Source organism: Caretta caretta, chromosome 14 (assembly GCF_965140235.1).
Source record: "Caretta caretta isolate rCarCar2 chromosome 14, rCarCar1.hap1, whole genome shotgun sequence".
Classification (NCBI taxonomy): domain Eukaryota; kingdom Metazoa; phylum Chordata; order Testudines; family Cheloniidae; genus Caretta; species Caretta caretta.
Genome location: NC_134219.1, coordinates 43,757,267 through 43,774,755, shown reverse-complemented (window position 1 = coordinate 43,774,755; position 17,489 = coordinate 43,757,267). Strand labels below are relative to the sequence as shown.

Genomic DNA, 17,489 nt, shown 5'->3' with positions numbered 1-17,489 from the left:
GGGAATTCAGACCATAAATCTCTATCAGTTACCCAAGGGAAGCCCCCTAAACGGGTGTCATCATTGATCTAACACAGCAGAGTGAACAGAAAGGGAAATGGACAGAGAGGGCAAGCTATGGGAATGCACATGGAGCCGGGCTGTGGACCCCAAGCAGGACATGAGCGCAGTCCCCCCCAGTGGAAAGAATGGAGACCATGAGGGGGAATGATCTGTGACCGTGATCCAAGGAGAGTGGAAGAGACGCAGAAATAAACAGGGATTGAAAGTGAGTGCTAGAAAAAATGGTGAGTCAAAAAGGAACAGTATGAAAGTCTAAGGCCAGCATAGCTACTGAGGGTTTGTGCTTGGGGAATTGAGGCTCACTAGGGAGAAGTGCATGTGATAACCTTATACTGCTTGTGTGATTCATTCTCAAATAAACTCCTGTGCATTCACCACACTGGATCCGACTTTTCACTGGTTCTGGAAAACATTCTCCCTAGCGGTGGGCGGTTAAAGATCTGTTTCAATAAGACCCAGTAGAATATCACTCAGGGCATGTCAACACTAAAACATTAAGTCAACCTAACTTATGTCGACCTGCAGCTGCCATGGTAACTGCATCACTTGTGCTGCCTGCACTTTGCTTCTTGTGTTGGCGGGGCATGTCCTCACCAGGGGCGCTCGTATTGATTGGACTGTGAGTGTGGGGCACCATGGAATGGCTCCTGGGAGCCAGTAACAGTGGATGGAAGCTATGCAGTGTCCACTGGAGCACCAGAACCAGTTGGGGCCAAGGGGCCATGCTCCCCCCCTTTTTAACATGGGCATTGTTTGAGCGGCAAGGGGCCAGGTGAACCCCCCAAACTGAAAGCCTTGGGCAGACGTGGAATGGCACCAACAGGGGCTGCGCTTCCTGGTCGGGGAGCTGAGAAGGTGATCAGCTCCCTCCATGTGAAGTGCAGCCCCTGCCAGCAGTGACAGCTTCTTCCTGGTGGGGGAGTTGAACTGGCCTTAGCCCCAGACGGACAGTGAATCCCGATCCCTCTCAGTGGCCCCACCCATGCTCCTCCTCCTCCTCTCCTTCACCTCCCACCCCCTGGCCTGCCCTAAGTGATGTGCCCTGGGGGGCAAAGGAGTGGAGCACCTCCAGGGGAAACGAGAAGTCAGCACCTGTGTGGCACAGTATTGCCAACCCCCGGCATTTACAAAGCACAAGTCAGGATCCTCAAAATCATGAAGTTGGTGTTGGTCCTGCTTTGAGCAGGGGATTGGACTGGATGACCCTCCTGAGGTCTCTTCCTAATCTTCTGTGATTCTATGAAATGTAATCATAATAAACATTAGATTGTTTCTATTTGGGTTTTGGTTGCTCAGACCTGTAGGTGGCACTTGGGTCACTTTTTCTAGATTTTCTCTGCAACCGAGAGGGCGAGAATCTTCCGTTGCATAGAAAATGAAAGCCGAGAGTCTCACCTCATCCCACACTTCCAGGAGCTGGGGCTTTTCAGGCCTGTCTGTAAAGGCCGATGCTTTAAGAATTCAGGTATATGTTTATCATTTAGCTAGTTATAGAGGTACAAAAGAAAGAATCAAAATCACTGTCTGCGGGTGTAAGGGCCTTCTCTCACTGTGACAGTCTGAGGCCCTGTTCTTAAGCTAAGGCCTTTGGCTAAGCAGCAGAGGCATCCATAAGCTGGGACGCGAACGGTCACCTCCTCACATTCCAAACTAGTCACACTGAAATAAGGTGCTATTGGGCTGTTCGGAATACAATCCTGTCCTGATAATGCCCATCGCCTCCAGAGAAAGACGGTTAAAGAAAACTTAGTTTGATAGCATCCTGTCTGGCAAGAAATCACTTCTCAATAGTTGTGGTTGTGAAACCCCCCTTTCTGTACGTTTTTATCTTTATGGCCCCACTTTTTCTATTGTGAATCCGTCTGGTTCTCTAATTGTTTCTGTCTGCTGTATAATTAATTTTGCTAGGTGTAAGTTAATGAGGGTAGTGGGAAATAATTCCCCTCTATTCAACACTGGTGAGGTCTCATCTGGAGTACTGTGTCCAGTTTTGGGCCCCATACTACAAGAAAGATGGAGCACACGACTTATGAGGAGAGGCTGAGGGAACTGGGATTGTTTAGTCTGCAGAAGAGAAGAATGAGGGGGGATTTGATAGCTGCTTTCAACGAACTGAAACGGGGTTCCAAGGAGAATGGATCTAGACTGTGGTAGCAGATGACAGAACAAGGAGTAATGGTCTCAAGTTGCAGTGGGGGAGGTTTAGGTTGGATATTAGGAAAAACTTTTTCACGAGGAGGGTGGTGAAGCACTAGAATGGTTTACCTGGGGAGGTGGTGGAATCTCCTTCCTTAGAGGTTTTTAAGGTCAGGCTTGACAAAGCCCTGGTTGGGATGATTTAGTTGGGGATTGGTCCTACTTTGAGCAGGGGTTTGGACTAGATGACCTCCTGAGGTCCCTTCCATCCCTGAGATTCTATGATTCTATGCATTGGTTAGAGAATTATATTACAATATGTTAGGATTGGTCAGATAGATTTCAGTAAAATGATTGGTTAAGGTATAGCTGAGAAGATTACTATATAAATTAGGGGCAAACAGGAAGTAAGTTGGGATTCAAGAATAAGGAAAAAGGAACTTGGATTTAAGCTTGCTGGAAGTTCACCCCAATAAACATCGAATTGTTTGCACCTTCGGACTTTGGGTATTTTTGCTCTCTGTTCATGCGAGAAGGACCAGGGAAGTGAGAGGGTGAAGGAATAAACCCTCTAACAGGGCTTTAGCAAATGCACCAAATAAAATGAGACTCATGATAAAATCTTGAGAGATGGTGACACTGCTCGCATTAAGGCCTGTTTACATTGAGCAAGAGCAGCCTGAATGTGTGTGATTACAATGGTGCCAACCCTCCCAGCTTCGTAGGGGAAGGTGCCTTTGGCCCCTGCCACGGGAACAGGTCCATAAGTAGTGCAGGGTGAGAGGGGCAGCCACCCAGGGTGCAAAGCCAGCGGGGGCAGGAAAATGGGCCGCTGTGCAAGTGGGGGTCATGCCCCCCCGATTTCTGCCTTCCATTTAGCACAGAGATTTTCAAACTGAGGGGGGCACCGGCTGATCAGAAGCTGGGGGAAGCCACCTGGCCTGCTCAGGCCACAGGCTCTCCAGGCTTTGGGAGCCAGGGACCTGGCTGTCTGCCCAGCAGCCCTCTATGTCCTTCTCCCTGAGCCGGGCTGCCTCTGCAAGGCCAGGGTCTCCCCAGGCAGGGCGGGGAGCACAGCTGTAAGCTTTACCCATGATGCACTCTTCCCTCTGCCCCGAAGAAGCCCAGTGTCAGCTAATGATAAACTCTGGGGCTGGCCCCTGCCCATGGAACCCAGCTGCCATGGTCCCAGAGGTGCTTGTTCCCCACCCCCACAATCAAGCCCAGTGGCTTCAGCGGGAGCAGAGGGGTCTCAGCCCCCTCCCCCACAGGTTCAGGCCCAGCTGTGTCAACTGGAACAGAGGGTGCTCAGCCCCTCCAAGATCAGGCCCAGCAGTGTCAGCTGGAGGGAGCCCACGGTGCTTCACAGTCTCCCCTCCCTGCAGGCCCAGGCCCAGTGACCCTGGCTGGAGCAGGATCTCCCGAGAGTGCGAGGACCATGGGGCAGTGGCAGGGAGCTGGGTGCCACAGGCCTGAGCGGAAATGTGTGTCAGACGTGCCCCCTGCCACCTCCCCATGTCTGGTGGCCTGTGGGGTGGGGGGGTTATTCCATTCTCATGGCCTCATTCCTCCTACAGGGCCTGCTCCACTTGGAGGAAACGATCTTGAAGGGGAGAGGTTGTCACAGGAAGGGGACTGGGCCATAAGTCTCCTTGTCCTTGTCATGCTGCAGGTTGGATTCCCCTTGAAGAAACCAAGGAGCTGCAGAGGCCATTCCCAGCGATGAGAAAAATCACTAAGCTGGCGGGGAAGAGACCTTTGGTCTGTCAGCTCCAACCCCCTCCCTACCTCCCCCCACACACACATTACTCTAGCCGCTGAGGGCTGGGGGAAGCGTCTGTCCTCCATTAGCAGGTCTCCTTCACCATTCTCCAGAGCTGGGTCTCGATTCCTGTTTCTGGTTCCCTGGGCCTGGGCCCCGTCCCTGTCACAGACTGCGGGGAGCTCAGATTCCTGGGAATCCTGCTGACTTCCAGGCTGCTGGGAGGGATGAGACAGCAGCTTCCTGAAGACGAGTTGCGAGTAGGCAAACACTTTCCCTCTACCTTTCCAAAACCCACATCGGTATAGTAAGACTAGCTCCCCCACCACTGCCACCACTCCACGCACCAGGAGACGACTCCAGGACGCTGGCTCTGAAACCAAAGAGAGAAAGGCCCCATGACTAAGGGACTCCGTTAAATCATCCCCCTGCTGCCATGAGGATCCCAGAAGATGAAGACATTCCTGGGATACAGGAAGAGCTGAGCTGGGTCATGTGCACATGGGCAGCACTCAGAGCAGTGGGAATGAGATCTCCAGGCTCATTATCCCCATCGGCCAACCTGACGGAGGGAGAAAGGTGAGCCAGGCAAAGCAGCCCCTGTTCCAGAGTCTGGGAACTGTGATTTTTAAGATGCTCCAGGATGGGGTCTCTCAGCTCTTAAGGTTAGAGGGGACGGTTAGGATCATCTACCCCAGCGTCTCCTGAAGCGTGGGGAAGGGCTAGCCATGGTGGGAAGGGTGGGGTTTGAAGATGTATCCATGAAAATGGGGGGTGGGGTCGCTAACACATTGCTGACGGGTGAGGGGCACGATTGGTTTCTTTGCCTTGAGGAGGGGGCTCAGCTTTTAAAAGTTTTGGGAACAATAATTTAGTCTGAGCTCTGGCATAACCCAGGCCAGAGAACATCACCTACTGATTTCTGCACCCAGGCCAGTGATTTATGGCACTGACTTGGCATTGAGAGGGATTTTATCGTACGCTGAAATCCAGCTGCAGAAGGGAAAAGGCATTAGAAGCTGAAAGACCCCAGAAGTGGCTCTGGTTTTCTACTTGAAATAACCACCCGGGGCTGATTTTCCCCAGCCCAGCGCCTTGCAGTCATGCACCCAGCACCGAGTGAGTTCAGTGTGCAGGCAGGCTCCCAAATCCAGACAGTGGCACTTCACATACACTTTGCCCTGGCGTCAGGGACGGCCCTGAGCACCCATCCTGCAAACATTTACACACCTGAGCCCTCCCACTGCCATCCAAGGCTACTCCTGCAGATGGAGTTAAACACGTGGCTAAAGCGTTTGCAGAGGTTCCAAAGAGCTGAGGCTCCGTGTAAAAGGAACATTACTTCAGTTTTTCCAATCTTGGGTTGATGAGATGCTCCTGCTCGCACCCTCCCTTCACAGCTGAGTCTCCCACCCAGTGGAATTCTCCAAGGAACTTCCCACTCCGAAACCCTAGACACTGTGGCCAGCACTAGCTGTCCCTCTGGCCCAATCCCATGCTTCAGGACATAGTCTGAACGCCACCGAGGTCAGTAATTAATTCCCCACCTGCATTTACAGGCCACAGTGTCCAGGGTCTCGGAGTGGGAAGTTCCTTGGAGAGTGACCAGAGAGATTGAAGTGGTAGCTGGGAGTGCTGGTAGCGTAGGGCCTGAGGGGAGAGTCTACATAGCCAGACAATCCTGGTGTCAGGGTGCCAATGCCTGAGATGAAGGGGCGTCCAGGATTTCCAGGTTTATGGATCTTGGGTTGCAGATAGAATACCCCTGGTCGAGGCTCTAGGGGTGTGCCTGTGCAGATTTGTTCTTGTGCTTTTTCAGGGAGTTTCCTGAGCAGATGGTGTAGTTTCTTTTGGTAACTCTCAGTGGGATCAGAGGGTAATGGCTTGTAGAAAGTGGTGTTGGAGAGCTGCCGAGCAGCCTCTTGTTCATATTCCGACCTATTCATGATGACGACAGCACCTCCTTTGTCAGCCTTTTTGATTATGATGTCTGAGCTGGTTCTGAGGCTGTGGATGGTGTTGTGTTCTGCACGGCTGAGGTTATGGGGCAAGTGATGTTGCTTTTCCACAATTTCAGCCCGTGAACGTCGGCGGAAGCACTCTATGTAAAAGTCCAGACTGTTGTTTTGACCTTCAGGAGGAGTCCACCCAGAATCCTTCTTTTTGTAGTCTTGGTAGGAAGCTCTCTGTGGGTTAGTATGTTGTTCAGAGGTGTGTTGGAAATGTTCCTTGAGTCGGAGACGTCAAAAATAGGATTCTAGGTCACCACAGAACTGTATCATGTTCGTGGGGGTGGAGGGGCAGAAGGAGAGGCCCCAAGATAGGACAGATTCTTCTGCTGGGCTAAGACTATAGTTGGATAGATTAACAATATTGCTGGCTGGGTAAAAGGAACCACTGTTGTGGCCCTTTGTGGCATGTAGTAGTTTAGATAATTTAGTGTCCTTTTTCTTTTGTAGAGAAGCAAAGTGTGTGTTGTAAATGGCTTGCCTAGTTCTTATAAAGCTGTCCAGCACTGTTTTCTACAAACCATTACCCTCTGATCCCACTGAGGGTTACCAAAAGTTGGTGCCTGTCTCACCCCCCGCAACCTGCAAGGTCTCGTGCCAGCAAAGGGAAGCTGCTCCCAGATCTGGAGCTGCATTCGCATGTCCTGAGGGCTGTCCTGCACCATGGTCACCACGGGCAGGTAGGTCATCAACCTCCATGTCCGTCCCAGCTGCAGGATGGCCTCTGGTTCCTGCTCCCTCAGGCACCTGGAGATGCTGAAATAGGGCTGGGGTTGGCAGAGCAGGAGAACACCCCATGAGGTTAAGAAATGGCAGTGAGAGCCTTTTCCCTCCCTGGGAGATTACGGTGTCCCTCTGTGGGGACTCCCTTCCTGGCAGGTGCTGTGCTTTTGTTCCTGGACACTGCCAGGAGGCCCAGCTCCCAACCCTAGCAGCTTGGCTGTTCCATTCCCTACTGTGTACCGAAACTGCCTTGAAAGGACTATCCAAGCCCCCCGCAGGCCTGCTCCCATTGCGGATCTCTCTCCTGGCTGAGCACAGGCTGTTCTTATACCACCCAACAGGCCTGCATCCTAGTTATACGCTGCTCCTTCTCATGTGACCCCTGCACTTATTCCCTTCACCTGGGGATAGGTTCAGTTGAGCTACTACCCCTTTCATGGCCATCTCACCCTGGGACAGCCTGAAACTGGAAACCTGGGCTCAAACAGTAACTGTTTGCTGGGAAAGGTGCTGAAGATGCAACAGAAGAGGAAATCCTTTGGACTGGATTGAAATTATTCCAAAGGAAAGTGAATGAGAGAAAATGTCCAGCGTTATCCTCCGAGCGAAAGAAAAAAATGAAGGTCAGAAAGGACCATTCTGTCCATCTTCTGTGTAACACAGGCCCTAGAACAGCACCGAGCGCTTCCTCCAGAAAACCTACGACATGGGACTGAGCCAGAGCATGTCTTCTGGAAAGACATCTCCGTGCATTAGAGCCAACTGGTCAGAAACAATCTTTCTTCAGCAGTGACGTGAAGTTAAAGGACACGGAGAAGAAGAAAACCTAGACTCGCGTTGTTGCTGGAGCTGAAGCAGAGAGGCCAGGACAAACATGGCTAGGGACCAGGACTGACTATCAGCAGATCTGCCGTTTTCTATTCCTGGCTTTTTGACCATGAGCGAATCTCTTTGCTTCTGTGTGCCTCAGTTTCCACGACTATAAGATACAGCTAATCAAGGTTATGTTTTTTTCTCTCCTGTTTTCCAAGGCGGAACACTTAGATACATTTGGGGCCTGTCTACGCTACTGGTCTAGAGTGTATTTCTAAGCTGATGACCCCCACATGTTGTTCAGAAGCTATGGATGACACAAGCTCCTAAGTTTGTTCTGTGCTTAGCCCCTATGGCACAGCAGAGCTGGGCGGCCTTTTCTCGCTGTGCTGTGAGGATAGGTTCTGGGCACTAAGGATATGAAGAGGCACTCAGGGACTAATTCTTGAAAATAAATATCAATGAACTGCAACCCAAATTAAAAATCACTGCTGCTAACATTGGTGGGTGATAAAATAGTAGTAGAGTAGTAATTTGTGATGAGGAGAGGGCAGTGACACAGAGCAATCGGATCCCTTGAGAAGCTGGACCCATTCAAAGAAAACCAGTTTGAAAAGAACCAAAGGAAGGGTCCTATAGCTAGCGACAAAGCATGCAGGCCACACCTACAGAGTGGGGAAGTGTATCCAGGAAAGCACTGAGTGTGAAGAGGATTTCGGGGCCATGCTGGGCAAGCCATTCAACATGAGCACCCAGGGGGATGCTGTGGTGAACAGGGCTAAAGATTCATACATTAGATGTATGAAAAGAGCAGTGAGGAGCATAGGGAGGTGACACACCATGAGGAAGACTGATCATGGAATCCTGCATCCAGTTTTGGTGTCCACCTTTGAAAAAGATTTTGAAATATTGGAGATGGGGCAGCAAAAAGCAATGAAACGTTTCGAGGGCTGCAGAAAAATGCCTGCGAGTGAGCTATTGAAAGAGCTCAGCCTGTTTAGATGATAAAAAAGATCGGGAGGTGACGTCATTGAAGTGTTGAAGTGACTTCATGGAGAGAAACTATCGGGTATTAAAGGGCTCATTAATCTAGCAGAGAAAAGCATAACAAGACGCAGTGGATGAAAACTCAAAAGAGACCAATTCGTATGAGAAAGAGGGCACACATATTCAACCGTGAGGATGAATCACCAAAGGAACAAACTAGAAAGGGAAGTGGTGGGAATTCCCCACCTCTTGATGTCTTCTAATGAAGACTAGATGCCTTTCTGGAACGTGTGTAGTCAAAAACTAGCTCCTATGCTCTACAGAAAGCATGTGATATGCAGGGGGTCAGAAGACACCCTAATTGTCTCTTCTGTCCATAAAGTCTGCTAATTTATGAAAAACTGAGCGTTGCATGGGGAGAAGCCTCTGATGTTTTACTGTGTAGTCGGCTTGAGCCTACAATGAATGCTCATTGAGAGGGGTGATCCGGGGAAGCAGCTCAAACATCTAGTGTGGCTGGACAGGGGCAGGACATCAGCACTGCAGGGGAGGGGTGGGTGTGGCAGTGACATCACAAAGGCCTTTGGCAGGACCTCAGCCTATTGGACAAAGGTGGTGGGGAGGCGATGACCTCACAGAGAGATCTTGACATCAGCCAGGCAGGACAGGGGTGCAGGACAGGGGCCACCTCGGAGATCCCTGTGGCTTTGCTTCAGCACATCTCCTTCTCGAGGTCTCTCCTGGAGGACTGAGAGAGCATTCCCTTTCACGTTCGTGAGCGCAAGGAGGACCCTCTTCAGAGTTTTCTCCTTTTCTTTTAGTGGTTTTGCTCGAAAACAGACGTCCCTGTAGAGAAGGTAAGAGCCTCGGAGAGGTTTGGAACCTGTTCAGTCTGATCCATCAGGTGCTGGCTGATTTTTAGGAAAGGAAAATACTAGATTGTGGGGGCAGCATTTTATTTCTGACCTAGGACTTTGTCCCTTAGAATCACTGGGGACATTGGGGTTTCTCCTTTTTGTTTTCCCTTTTCCTGTCTCTTCCTCCTTTCTCTTCTTGCTTCCTCTGTCCTTTTCCTCTGCTCTCCTCCCACCACCAGGAGCTCTGTGTGTGGAGCGGGGGCCGGAGGGGATGGGGGGTTGCACTCCAACTCTCATTGCGGGAGGCCCTCCCAAAGACATGTGGCTGGAATGGTGCTCTAAGAGTGACTCCCTCCGGTGGTGACCCGGGACATCTGGTGAGAACTCTCAGCTTTCTGCTTCTCAGAGTCTCAATGCTGATTGGGGGAGCTTGGGGCTATTGTGAGGGAGGAGACTCAGGTCCTTGTTACCCTCTTTTAAGACCAAGGAAATAGGCCGTAACCAAACATGTATTTGATTGCTCTTGCTGCTTTTCTCCATTCAATGTCTTTGAGTAATTCATGATTCTCTCTCTAATGGGCTAGTTCTTCTAAAATACTTACTAAATAATTAGGTTTTAATAAAGCCAAATGTAACCCCATACCTCCAGTAACAAAGGAGTCAGGCAGCACCCTATAGAATGGGGGACAATCCGCTGGAAAGCAGTGACCCTGAAAAGGATTTCGGGTTCATAGTGGACGAGCTGCTCAGCATGATCTGTTAATGTGAAGCTGTGGTAAAAAAGGTTAAAGCCATTCTTGGATGGATAGAGTAGTGAGGATGGAAAGGGAAGTGAAACAGCATTGGTGAGACTGATGTTGGAATGTTGAATCCAGTTCTTGTGTCCACATTTTGAATATTATGTTAAAACAATTGGAGAGGGTGCAGAAAAGATTCATAACTGAGTGATGGGGATGATGCCTTCTAATGAGACATTGAAAAAGCTCAATCTGTTTAGTATATACAAAAGACAAATGAGAGGTGAATTGCTTGACTTCATGGAGAGAAAATGTTGAGTATAAAAGAGCTCTTTTATGTCGCAGAGAAAGGCATGACAAGACCCCATGGATGGAAGCAGAAATCAGAAAAAGCATAATCACAATAAGACCCAGATTTGTAAGAGGGTGGTTCGTCATTGGCACAAACTACCAAGAGAACTGATGGCTTCTCCATCTCTTGATCTCTTTGAATAAAGACTAGATGCCTTTCTGGAAAACATTTGAGTAAAAGAAAAGCCCAGCTCTTCTGACATACAGGAGGCCTTAGGATACGCAGGGGATCAGATTAAATGGTCTAACGGTTCCTTCTGGCCAAAAAGTCGACTAACTTGTGAAAACCTAATTGTGGCCTGGGGAAGAAGCTCTGTGTTCCACTGTGTGGTCGGTGTTATCACCACAATGAACACTCATTGCGTGGGGTGATCCAGGGGAAGCAGCTCAAACATCCAATGTGGCTGGACAGGGGCAGGACATCAGCACTGCAGGCAAGGGGTGGGTGTGGCAGTGACATCACAAGGGCCTTTGGCAGGACCTCAGCCTATTGGACAAAGGTGGTGGGGAGGCGATGACCTCACAGAGAGATCTTGACATCAGCCAGGCAGGACAGGGGTGCAGGACAGGGGCCACCTCGGAGATCCCTGTGGCTTTGCTTCAGCACATCTCCTTCTCGAGGTCTCTCCTGGAGGACTGAGAGAGCATTCCCTTTCACGTTCGTGAGCGCAAGGAGGACCCTCTTCGGAGTTTTCTCCTTTTCTTTTAGTGGTTTTGCTCGAAAACAGACGTCCCTGTAGAGAAGGTAAGAACCTCGGAGAGGTTTGGAACCTGTTCAGTCTGATCCATCAGGTGCTGGCTGATTTTTAGGAAAGGAAAACACTAGATTGTGGGGGCTGCATTTTATTTCTGACCTAGGACTTTGTCCCTTAGAATCACTGGGGACATTGGGGTTTCTCCTTTTTGTTTTCCCTTTTCCTGTCTCTGCCTCCTTTCTCTTCTTGCTTCCTTTGTCCTTTTCCTCTGCTCTCCTCCCACCACCAGGGGCTCTGTGTGTGGAGCGGGGGGCCGGGGGAGGGTGGTTGTGGGAGGCCCTCACAGAGAGGTGAAACTCGAATAGTGCTCTGAGAGTGATCCCCTCGGTGGTGGCCTGGGCCATTCTTTGGGCTATTTGGTGAGACCCCTTAGCCTCCCACCCCTCAAAGTCTCAACCTTGATTGGCTGAGGAGGGGGCTATTGTCAGGGAGAAAAACTCTGGTCTTTGTTGTTCTCTTTTATGACCAAGCAAATAAGTCACAACCAGTTATGTTTGACCAATGTGGATGCTGCTCTCCATTCATTGTCTCGGAGCAGTTCATGATCCTCTCGAACATTCCAATTCTTCTAAAATACTTGCTGAATAATTACTATGAACAATCGTTGGTCTGTAGCTCATTTGAGAGCAACTGCATCAGCTAAGACAAGTCCCTGCTCCTTTCTCAGCCTTCGTTTCTCCTTCTGTCAAGTACGAATAGCAATCCTCTCCCACCTACCTCGCCATGGGTGGATGCTGGGGATCCACTGAAGAGTGTCAGTCGGAGCAGTGCGGACTAGGGGGTGTCCGATCACACTGAGCCATAGCAGATTATGACCTAATATTCTATTTTATTTGCATTTTATTCTTTTGAAATTGTGAAGAGCAGCAACTACTTAGCTCAGCCTGAAGCATCTCATCTAACTTTCTAGATCATAGAGTCTCCCCTTTTGTGTCCGATGAGACAGCTGAATGCACTGTGACAAACAGGAGATGCTCTAATTTGCAAACAAATATTTACCGTCAGTAGGGTTGGGGTCCCATCGCTACAGCCCAGTGGGTTTGGGAGGCTCCAGGAAGGTGTGTAAAGTGCTGGGATGTCAGGATCCCGGAGGCGCTGTCACCTCCGCCCTAGGGCCGTGTTCTGCATCCCCCTGCTGCTGGCTGAGTTTCTCCGTCCCTTGGCAATAAGACAGACTCTTCTTTTCACAGCCAGTCGATCGCCCTCGTGTCATCACCCTGCCTGCTGGCTGGGCAGGGTAACTCCTGAGGTCACCACCCTCTCCAGCCTGCCTTGGGCTTGGGGAGTGAGGAGGAGGGTGAGGGACGTCTGCTGACCCTGAACATCCGCCATCCATCGTACCATCACTGAGAGCGAGTGAGTGGCATTTGGGTTCCTCGGTGGCTTCCCCTGTCTGTCTGGGGAGAGGCAGAAAAGGGGAGCGACTATCTCCAAAGGGGGATTTCATTTGCAAACAGGCCCCAAGAGCCCCTCACTCTCAGACCAGGCAGGAGCTTCTCCAGAGCCGTCTCCAGTGTGTTTGGAAAGGTTCCAGCAATGGGTCTCCCAGCCCTTCCTTTGTGGGACACTGTTCCCCAGGCTGAGAGTCTCTGAGCTGGGCCAGAGCCTGTGAGCTGCTGAGCATGGAAATCAATGGGGAACGAGGAGGGCTCTGGTCTTCCTGTGCCTAGGGTCTTTGTGACTTTGATGTGGGGAATGGTTTCCCAGGAGAAGTCCGGACACCTGGGTTCTGTTCCTTCTCTAGCCTGGGTGGGAGTGTGGCCTAGGGCGACAGGAGGGGGCTGCTTGTCCAGAGTAACCGATGGTCTTTGGGATTGACCCCATTGCTGGAAAAGGATGAGACTTCCTGGATATTGCAGCAGCAGGGATTACGAGGGGGAACGCTGGGAGCGGATCATGCAATGAACTCCTGCCCGTGTGTGTAGATGGCACTCCCTGCACTCCTGTGGGGGCAGAGGGGGCGGCTGTGGTTGGAGCAGGGAGGAGGAGGGACGGAAAAGGGCCAGGAGTGAAAGGCTGCCTTGAGCCCAGACTCACCCCTGCTCCCCGCTCGGTTCCAGGATGGCCAGGCTCCTGCGGATGTTCAGGAGGAAGGCTCTGCAGGTGGCCCCAGAGCCTGAGGGAAGCAGCTGCCGTCTTCCCAAGGGGCAGAGCAAGCCCTGCGTCCCCGCTGGCGGGGAAGCAGGTCCCGTCCAGGCCAGACGGCGGAAGTGCCCGGCCTTCTGGAAAAGGAACCCGGCTCCCGGCGCAGGCGCCGAGCTGGGAGAGGCCCCGACCAGGCCCCAATGGAGCTGGCCCAGGCTGCGGTTTTGCAGACAGGACCCAGCCCAGGAGGGGCGCCGGGCAGGGTGGCTCTGGGGCTGGTTGTGTGGGCAGCAGCGGCCCCAGGAGCCCAGCCCTCCTTCCCATCAGGAGGCATCGCCCTGCCCGGTCTCTGAGGACCTTCCAGCCCCCGCCGGCCAGGAGGTGGAAGGTCCCTGTCCCAGCACCGGCAGCTCAGCCTGGGACAGCGGCAGCACCTGGGTCTCTGGCAGCAGCCAGGCCGATGGAGGCCACTGCTTTGTTCCAGGTGAGGAGCCAGGCTGGGCTCCAGGAGGGGTGAGGACGGGATGTGAACACCCTGGGCCCAGACGCTCTCCCAGGGATATGGGGGGGGGTCCCCAGCCCAGATGTCTGGCCTGAGCCCCGCGAACCCCACGGACAGCAGCAGCCGTCACACAGCTGCCCCTTCCACACGGGGACCTGGGGGTGGGGGCGTGAAGAGCTGCTGCCACTTTGGTCCTTGCTGCTCCGGGGCCGGGGGAATCGGCACCTCCCCTGCAGTCCTGGGCAGGGGAGGGGGGGGCTCTGCTCTGGGCTTCTGAAGCTGTTGGGGGCTGAAGGCATCCCTGAGAGGGAGATATGGGGCCCGATCTGCCCTGGGTGCCTGAGTTGGGAAGGGGGGGTCTTGAATCTTGCTCTGCCCACCACGCCCCTGTCCTTCCCTCCCTGGTGCAGGGACCCCCCTGGATTCGGAGCAGGAGGAAGGGGTGGACATGGCCAAAGATGAAGCTGCTCTCAAGGTCATCCGAGAGCAGCTCCAGTGCAGAGATAAGGTACAAATGTTCCCCACCTGGGCTGGAACCAAGATTGCCCTGTCCCTTCCCAGCATCCCCACCCCCTGCCCAGGGTCTTGTCCCTCCTGATCCACCACCCCAATAGGGCCCTTTTACATCCATGATGTGGGACTCCCAAGATGGGGGTGTTTGTCCCACAACAGCTGAGGTCGTCTCCCCCCACAGGCACTGTCCCAGTTCCTGATCCTGCTTGCGTAGGAATGGTGGGGGATTTGGAGAATAGGCGGGTCCCCACAATCCCTCATTGAGGCTTGAGCCCTGGAGCTGGTGTGGGTGGGGCAGGAAGGTCCCTCATTAACAGGTTCTCTCTCGCTATACCCCACTCCTGGTGGGTCCAGGATGAGGGGCAGCAGCTCCTGTTCCTTCAGGCCATCTACCCCGCATGTCTGGCTGCACGGGAGAGAGGGGAGGACACGCTGGAGCCGCGCTGCTGCAAGGCGGCTGTGGTGAAGAGGATCGTGGTGAGTGAGACACGCCATACGGCAGCTGGAGGGAGGAGGGAGACATGGGATTGGCAGGGGTATGGCCGGGCTCATGGGTGGGGGCTGGGTGGTGTTGGAGGCGGCAGCAGAGGGCAGAGTTTGCTGGGGCTGAAGAGTGGGGAGAAGAGAAGGGAGAAATTGTGAGATTGGTCAGTAGTGGGCAGGGGGGGAATTGTGTGGCTGGAGGGCAGCTGAGAGTGGGGGACAAGGAATCACATGGTCCCAGCTAGGTCGTCAGGATGGGGCTGAATGGGGGCAGTTTTGACAGGGAGGAGGAGAGAAGGGGATTGGGAGTGAGCTGGGCAGGAATCCGGGAAGGGGGACAAGTCGAATGGGCAGGAAAGAATCAGGGGAGCGGGAGGTGGTGGGGGATCCTGCTGGCCATGTGGGGCACTGGCTGTGTCATCTCCTCACTAGGAGGTGTCAGTCGGGCCTGAATCTCACACACTCCTTTGTCTCCTTCGCGTCTCACAGGAGCTCATCGAGCAGCTTCCCGATAACTCGTCACCCAGCGCCGTCCTCGCCCACTCCCTGGCTGCAGTGGGCAACCTCTGGTACCGAGACGGCCCCACCCCCCCACCCCGCCGGCTCCCCTCACCCCAGTGCTGCTCAGGCCCAAGGCTGGGAGTCACCGTCACTGTCCCTCCCAGGTCACCTCCCAAGAGTGGCATCTCTGGCAGAGATGGTGGGGTGGGGAGGGTCACTCTCTCCTGGCGGGGCTCTTCTTTTCACTCCCATAACATGACAAGGGCCTTGGGGAGGGGCTCACTCCCAGGCTTAGATACAGGAGGGGCAGCAGGCTCCAGGGAACAGGAGCTACTCCTGTCCTGCCACTGTCTGTCTGGGATGCCTTGGCCTTGTCATTCCCGAGCGAAGTGCCTCAGTTTCCATTCTCGCCAGTCTGTGCCTCTATCCCTGTGGGTTGGTGTCCGTGTTGGCGACAGTCCCACCCCTGTACTGCACAGTCTAATACCAGCTCCTCTCTCTTGCCAGCACCATGAAACCTGCCCTAGAGCCAGACCTAGAGACCCACCTCTTGCGAGCTGCCCTTCACTCCGTCTTCACCCTGGGCACGGAGAAGGACACCATCGGCAACCAGGTACATCCTCCTCCTCCATTCCTCTCCTCTTCCAGAGTGGTCCTTGGTCCCTGCTCCCTTGATTCGCTGGAGCTCCAGATTTAGGGGTGGGGTAGCGGAGATGGAACAAGTTGCAGGGTTGGATCCTTCCCTCCAGCAGGGAAGAGATGACCCCTCTCTGGGGGATTTCTTTCTTTCTTTCTTTCTTTCTTCCATAAGCCGTGTTTTGCCCAGAAGCCCAGCTTCCATCCATAGCAACTTGGCTGTTTCATACTCTTCTGCCTACAAGGCCCTCTGCAGAGACCTGCTAAGCTCATGGAACAAAGGTCCAGGGGTCATCAATTCTTGCAAATTGCCTGCAGTGCGATGTGAAGGAGAGAGGCTGGGAGATGTGTTTGGGAATCTCCCCAGTGCTTCCCAGAGACCTCCTTTTCCCATCCTGTGGCAGGTGTAGGCCCAGGTTCCCTAACTCTGACCCATGCTTTGCAGGCTCTGCACAAAGTCATCCCAGAGGTCCTGGATGCCATGCTGGGGAACCTGCTGGCAGAGTCCCCAGACACAGACAGGCTCCACTTCATCTTGGAGGTGAGCCCCATTTTATCTTAACTCTTTGGGGGACTGGTAAGGAGAGACTGGAAGATCCATTTTCTACTCTGTCCTCCCAGCTGGGTCCCCAGTGGGCCATCCTTGGTTGGGGAGGTCATTGCAATGTAGTGTCCGGTCCTTCCTTCTTGAGGGACGGAGGAAGGAGCTGGGACTTCAAGCCAGAGCTCTGCCTGGTTCTGCTGAGCACTAAGCACAGGGCTGCTGGCTGTCTTGGGGAGTGAGAGTCTGAAAACCCACCCTTCCCCTACCCCTCCAACACACACACCCCATGAGATTCGGGAGATGGTTCTCAGAGAAGAGGCACACGCTCCTTCCGAGAGAAACAGGAGGAGCCCAGGGAATCAGCCCTTCCCTCTGATCTGCTCTGAAATTCCTGGGGGGATTGTGCTCTCAGTCACTCCCTACATCCCCCCAAGGATTTTCGTAGCAGGGAAGGGTGAGGGTTCCGTCTCCTTTCTGGTGAACTGTTCAGGAATCAGGAGTTCTGGGAGGATGGGACCAACCCCGACCCCGAACATTGTCCCAGTCTAGAGAGACGCTGACAAGTTGTGACCTGCAGGGTACAAGCTGCGTCCTGGGGGAAAGAATCCCCTTCTAAAGCTCTGCCAGCAAGGCCTCAGATATTCCCCCCTGTGCAGAATGTCTCAGGCCCCTGGGGCTGGGGGCGTGGGGAGCTCATTTGCAAAGCAGGTGCACCTGGCCATTGAGTCTGACCTGCCTCCTTTCCCCACAGCATGTCAACTTCTGGGTCGTGTCCAGGGTGTCCCAGGAGCGAGCCAGGGCCATCAGGAGCAGCACAGCCCTGCTGAGATACACAGTCACCCTCCCTGAGTTTGACGTAAGTGACCTCCAACCCCAGCTTGCTGGCTCCAGGCGGAGGCGGGCTGGCTCCGGCGGGCTGCAGGGTCTGCTGCTGCTGCCGGGGCTGTGGCTTAGGAGGGTTCTTCAAGGGGAGGCAGAGTCAGAGCAGGGACTGAGCTCGGCTTGAGTCAAGTTCTTCTTGTCCTGGTTCAG

General features: G+C 53.2%; 1 protein-coding gene across 1 annotated transcript in view; it reads left to right on the top strand.

The window, feature by feature from the left end:
* LOC142069127 (zinc finger protein RFP-like) overlaps positions 1-17,489 on the top strand; it is a 331,206-nt gene that overhangs the window by 130,717 nt on the left and 183,000 nt on the right. The gene's annotated exons all lie outside the window — the stretch shown is intronic.